A 5,986-nucleotide genomic window follows, 5' to 3' on the forward strand; every position below is an offset into this window, starting at 1 on the left:
CACCTGCAGAAGGGCTAGTCTTTTGGTTGGACCTTATACTGTGCTGCTCCTAGAAAACCCAGCTTAGCTTTATGCTGGATGGTGTTACCCACACAAAGCATCAAGCCTGCTGATTGCAGAGGCTGACACGTTTATCCAAAGCCCTTGAAACTGTCTCATTTTCTCTTTCCACCCGTTTCCTTAGCTGTTTCTGCGATTTCATGAGCTAACTCAAAATAAGTAACTCTATCACAACCACCCAATGCAAAGCTTGAATTCCAAATCACTCGCCCCCCAGCTCTCATATTGCTGGTGCCACAAGTAGCTGCATCAACAGTAGCTCCCTGCATCACAGTCATGGGCCCAAGCAGACACATCCTCAAAAAAAACAGTCAGAAGATACAATTAAATCTTGTTTTCCATGGGAGAGACTACAAAGAGCACTCTCCACAAAGATGAGGCAGGCCAGCTGACTCGAAGCAATGCTAGAAGCAACCCCTCCAGCTTTACAGTGAGAAGTGCAGCAGAAGCGAGCTTCAAGTGGAAGGATCTCCTTCCAGCCTTTGATGGTCTCAGTGCCACAGCAAGAAGAGTCTGGGCACACTTCCTAGGCAAAAGAGCACTTGTATGCATCAAAAAACGAACAGCTGGTCTTGTCTAGCACAACCCTCCTGACAATGCAGCACACAAAGGACATTACTCGGGACGCAGCTGTCCTACGTACAACCATGAGGCTCCTCCTCAACCTTTCTGAAGGTTTGAGAACCAGCCAAACTGCAAGGTTATTAGGAAGTGAGGAAATGTTTGTTTGCACTCAGGTCAAGAGCCTTTCTGTATTCTTTCAAAGAAATGGCTATGGAAGAAGAGACTACAAAGGAAAAAAACACTCTTAAGGCAGGAAAATACTATCGTGCAGGGTCCAGAGTACAAGTGCTAAGCTATGGGGAAATAGCTGCTGAATGATGAGCAAGAGGTGAGATTGCCTGAAAGGAGGGCAATCTAAAAGCAAAGCCAAAAAGATGTTATGTTTAATAAGAAAGGGAAATCGCAAAAAGAACAAAAACTGTGACAAGAAATGCCACAGGACTGAGTAAGTTACAGTGACTTCTGCAGCCCTATAGACAAAACTGCAAAGGCCTGGCATCGTTCACAACCTGTACTTCAGCTACTTTCTCTTCTGTAAGACTGCCTGAAGATTATGAAGCTTCTCATCTCCTTCTCCCTTCCCGAGAGCCTCCTTCCTGAGCAACAGGAACCACAGACATTGTATGACTGAGAAACAGGTATGCTGCTACGAAGCACCCACCACCCCTGCTTCTCACTCCCCATTTCTTCCCTGCCAGCTCAAACAAGAAGCATGTTGATTCCTGTTTTACCCCTAGCTACAGGCATCTGATCCAACAGCAAATTAGTACCGAGGTGCTAGAAACTTGGTTGTACTGTCACGCACGAGTTTTGCTAATGATGCTCAAGCAACAAAAGGAAAGTTACTCTAAAACTTGTGTCACATGATGTACGAACAGCTTCCCATCACTTTACTTGCTTTTGTTTATCACACACTTTGGCAGTAACCCCTCACAATACCCCTCTGACTTTCCAGAACCCCATGGGCAAACCAAATTTAAAAAAGCACCATCCCATCGGCAGCAGGCAGGCCTCCTTCTGAAACCCAAAACCATGCAAAACAAATGATCCCATTCCCAAGCGTCAGCCCGCCTGACTCAGTCATTCCGTGCTGTATTTTTCAACATAAGCCACAAACTGAACTGTTCTCCAGCCTTATGTTATTACTTAATGAGATGCTATTTATACAAAACATTTGTTTATTATTTTAGAGCCTATTTGTGCTGAACACCTGATTCTCCTTGTGTTTGCATCCAATATATCAGGAGCCCTGCCATCTCCAACTTCTCAATGACACAAATCTGTATTAATCATGTAGCGAGTTGGGTATTTCTTTTAACCAAAAAACTGGAACTTGGGGTAGGGTGGAACATCCTTCCCCAAGAAAAGACAAGATAGCAAAACACCAAACACTGAACTTTTCAACTGAACAACAGGAGAGGTGTGTACACACAAACTCATCGCTGCCATCAGCTACGGCAAATGAATCTTTTTGTGTCACACAGCCAGTCTTAGAGCCCGATCAAAGGCTGCATGTTCCAGAGGAGCTGAATAATTCATCTGCACTTGGGCAAGATCTGTCCTGCACTCCTTATGTGTGCAGTTTATTATTGACCAGGAGTTGGTGGTATGTAATAAATGCAGGATTCAGCTCCATCCTCCTCAGGCCTACAGTGGGTCACCTAACTGAGGAATTAGTAGTAATAGTAGCAGTATCACAGGTAATCTTATCAGGGAAGAAATAAGATGTGCTGTAGAAAATCATCTTCAAAAATACCAAGTGACTGAGAAGCCCAATTTCCACTGATACTTGATAAGACAGAGGAAGACATTTTCAGGAGCAGGATTTAAAACGCGCCTGCTGTACACATGCATCGGGGGAGCCACAGGAGCTGGTCAGCAGTGGGGGAGAGAGTGGTGCCTCCCTTTCTGCTGGCCACCATATTTTAGATCAGCGTGGCTCTGCTGCCAAACTGTACCCTCCAATGAAGGTAGGGTTCCTGCACTGGGGAGAAAACCCTTGTCAACAGCAGCCTACCTGCCTGGGGTGCTCCAGTTTCCAAAATAAACAATGTGGTTTGGTTCATGTAAATACAAGGTTAAGAGGCTGGCTAAACAGTCAAAGTGAGCACACCAATAAAATCCTGACCAAAAAACCCCCTTAGCCACAAATCCTTTCTGAGAACACTACTTGAGGTCGCTGCTTACTATTTCTTGTGTGCTTACCAGTGCATGCCTTGTGACTCAGATGCAAAAAGCCAGGAAATTAATCATACCCCTCTCAAAGCCAACGATCTTTCACATGTCTACCTTCGGATCTTCTCTTCGCCAGCACCCATCCTCTCAGGTTTGGAATAGCTCCACAAAACCACCACCAAGCTCCCACAGTGGTCTCCAAATTCTCTCTCAACACCCTTTCACAAAAGCAACAGCATAATTAATATCACCGCCCCAGTAACCCTGGTCTCGCTTCTTTTTTTTTTCCCAGCTATGCCCACCTACCATTAGTTGTCCCGCATCCATAACTATGGGCTTTGGATGCAGTGAGGTGGCTTGCCCTATCACAGTGGTTTTAAGACTCCAGGCTCCACTTTGCTGATGTTCTCAGTCGTCACTGCTCAGCTGACAAACATTAACCACCAAAGCTGCAGTAACTCGGCTTGCAGGCCACTCTCTCACCTCTGATATTTCATGCTTGGCATCAGTTTATTCAGAAAGCATTAGCACAGAAAGGTTTTATTCAAGGTCACACAAAGTAAGTGAGAATTAAACCCTGGAATGCCACTGGGAAGCCTCACAATAATGGAAGTGGGATTGCCCAGGTATTGCATCCACAGAGTGATACAGCTTTCCAATACTTGCTGATTTTCTAGGATTTGTAAGGCCTTGACTGCTATTTCAGCTGGGGCATCTTCCCACTTCACTGGGAGTGTAAAGTCTAAAATCAGCAGGGAGTGACTCCTTCCTGCAGCAGACAACAGTCTCAGAGACAGGAAATATAAAATGTTTCTGTCTCTTGCAACCCATCTCAGGGCTGTTTCACCTCATTCATTTGCAAATTAATGAGGTTTGTACGCTTGCAGCACCAGGCAAGAAAAAAAAGAGATCACCTGAACTGGGGCACAAAATTGGCCTCAAACTTGTATGAGCCTAGTTCAAGTAACATGCCCTACTTTGGCAATTTCTGGGGTTTGGGGTGAAAAAATATCATAATGAAAAATGAGCTAAAAATATACTTGTGGAATATTTTGCCCTATTTTCCAACTTCTTCCTAAACTGTCATTGTCTTGAATTGCAAAGCATTTCTCTGCACTTAAGCAGACAACTTCTAAGCACAAATCGTTATACTGTTATACTATTGTATAATATATAGAAATTCATAAGCAATTAAAGATATGTCAAGCCAAGAAAAGCAAGTGTTTTCCCCTGTGCTTATTGTATGAAAAGAAAAAAGACAATGTAGATTAAGCCTGTGTGCTGTAGATTTGCTCCAAGCTATATTAACAGTTCAGTTACCAATTTCAGTGGCATTTGTGAATAATCAGCCCTCCTGTATCAGGTCCTTACTACTTGAAGGAGGAAATAGTCAACAGGAGGCTAAGTCAGAAGCTAACATTTAATTATGTTACACAGTTTCATTTAAGATTGCATACTTTCTGGATTTGGCATTAGGGTTTGGAGGGTTTTTTTCCTTTTCCAGTGCATGTTTACTCTGCTAAATTCATTTTAACTGTAACCTACAACAGGTTTTTTGATTCAAACTAACTCTAGATGATCTCAATAATACAACACATTCACTTCCAATAAAAAACCAAAATTACACTGCAGCAAGTGTCAGCTCCACATGTTTTCTCTCTGGTGTCTTAGGCAGGCACTCATGGCCCATCCACAAAAGCACCATTACACAGAATGTTTGGTTTAGGTGGAGGAAAAAGCTCTAATTTTAGAAGCAGTGCACTAAGTTTTTGCAAGATCTTCTTTTAACCCTAAATGAGCAGCTCGGCTAATGAGACTGCATAGGACCAGATGGAGATCCAGAACCCAGGAGAAAGAAACACGAGCTGATACTTATTATTATTGGGTAGGGCTGGACCTTCTTAGGGACACCACGCTGTACTAGGATGTTATGCAAAACCCTAAAGCAGTCAGCAGCCATACACAAATGTGCACAGGCTATTTTGAGCTATTATGCAGTTATGTGAAAGAGGAAAGACTATTTCCACTTTGCAAGTATTTATATTTTACCCCTGACATTTCTAAATTCTGTCTTCCCTGAAGCAAGCTTTTCTCCAAAGAAAGACCAAATATCATTTTTTCCACTGGCTTTTACAAAAACAGACAAGGATATTCTGGCTTGTGCAGCACCTCCAGTGAACTAAAAATGTTGTGGAAGACAAAGCCTTGTAGGAAAGCCAAGATGAGAAACAGAATGAAAATTTGTGATGAAACGTACTGGAGAAAGTTCTTTCTTCCTCTCCTGATTTTCCTCTAGATTTTACCTGTATCGGCTTCTCAAATGGCTAGCCTAGGAACGAGGAGTTTTCTGGGCAACATATCCAAAATAAAGAGAAAAATATAGAATTGATCTTGTTTGAATTGTACCTGTTAAGATCTGTTTCCCCTTCCTCAGTCCTACCTTCATAAAAAGATTCTTGGCTAAGTTTCCCTGCAATTTGGTACAAGGAAGTAATTCACCTACCTGTGCACGCACAAAACAAACAAGCAACACAAATACCTAAGACCAATCAGCATGGATTTTGGTAGGAAATGGGCTGACAATAGGCCCAGACACCAAACACAACCACATCACAACTGATAGCTCTCTCACCACTGACCCTAGGAAGCACCACTAGGCTTCTTTCCAAAGGCTTCCAGCTCAAACATCAGTTTAAAAGTTTTCCATGTGACCCAGTAGCTCTTCTCTGTTTCCCCCAAACCTGCAGGTCCTGATGAACTACAAGCAGTGGGTGCTGCAAACCACCTCACAGTTCAGTGGCATCCCTCCAAGCATCCTGCAATCTTCCAACTGAGAAAACAGCAACAAACTTCATCCTGGAGAAAGGCTGAGACGTTTCAATCAGTTTAAATTATTTGCATAACGCAGTAAGTCCTACATGTAACGTCTCTTCAGAGTCGATTCTGCTGAAGGAGTTTACAAAGAGAACAGTGTGCTTATTTGACAATGAGCAAATGTAAATATTTAATATCGATTATTTGGCAATGAGTAATATTTAAAATAACAACCCAAATTGTTATCCTACTCGAGCTGCACATCATACCGACACCAGTGGAACTGCAGCTGGGTGTGTAATGAGCAATGCCTGAATCGAAAAACCTCTTCTTTTAATAAGAATTTTCAGTTGACACTGCCAGTCATTTTCTT

This window comes from Leptosomus discolor, chromosome 12 (genome assembly GCF_034619465.1).
Source record: "Leptosomus discolor isolate bLepDis1 chromosome 12, bLepDis1.hap2, whole genome shotgun sequence".
NCBI classification, from domain to species: Eukaryota; Metazoa; Chordata; class Aves; order Leptosomiformes; family Leptosomidae; genus Leptosomus; species Leptosomus discolor.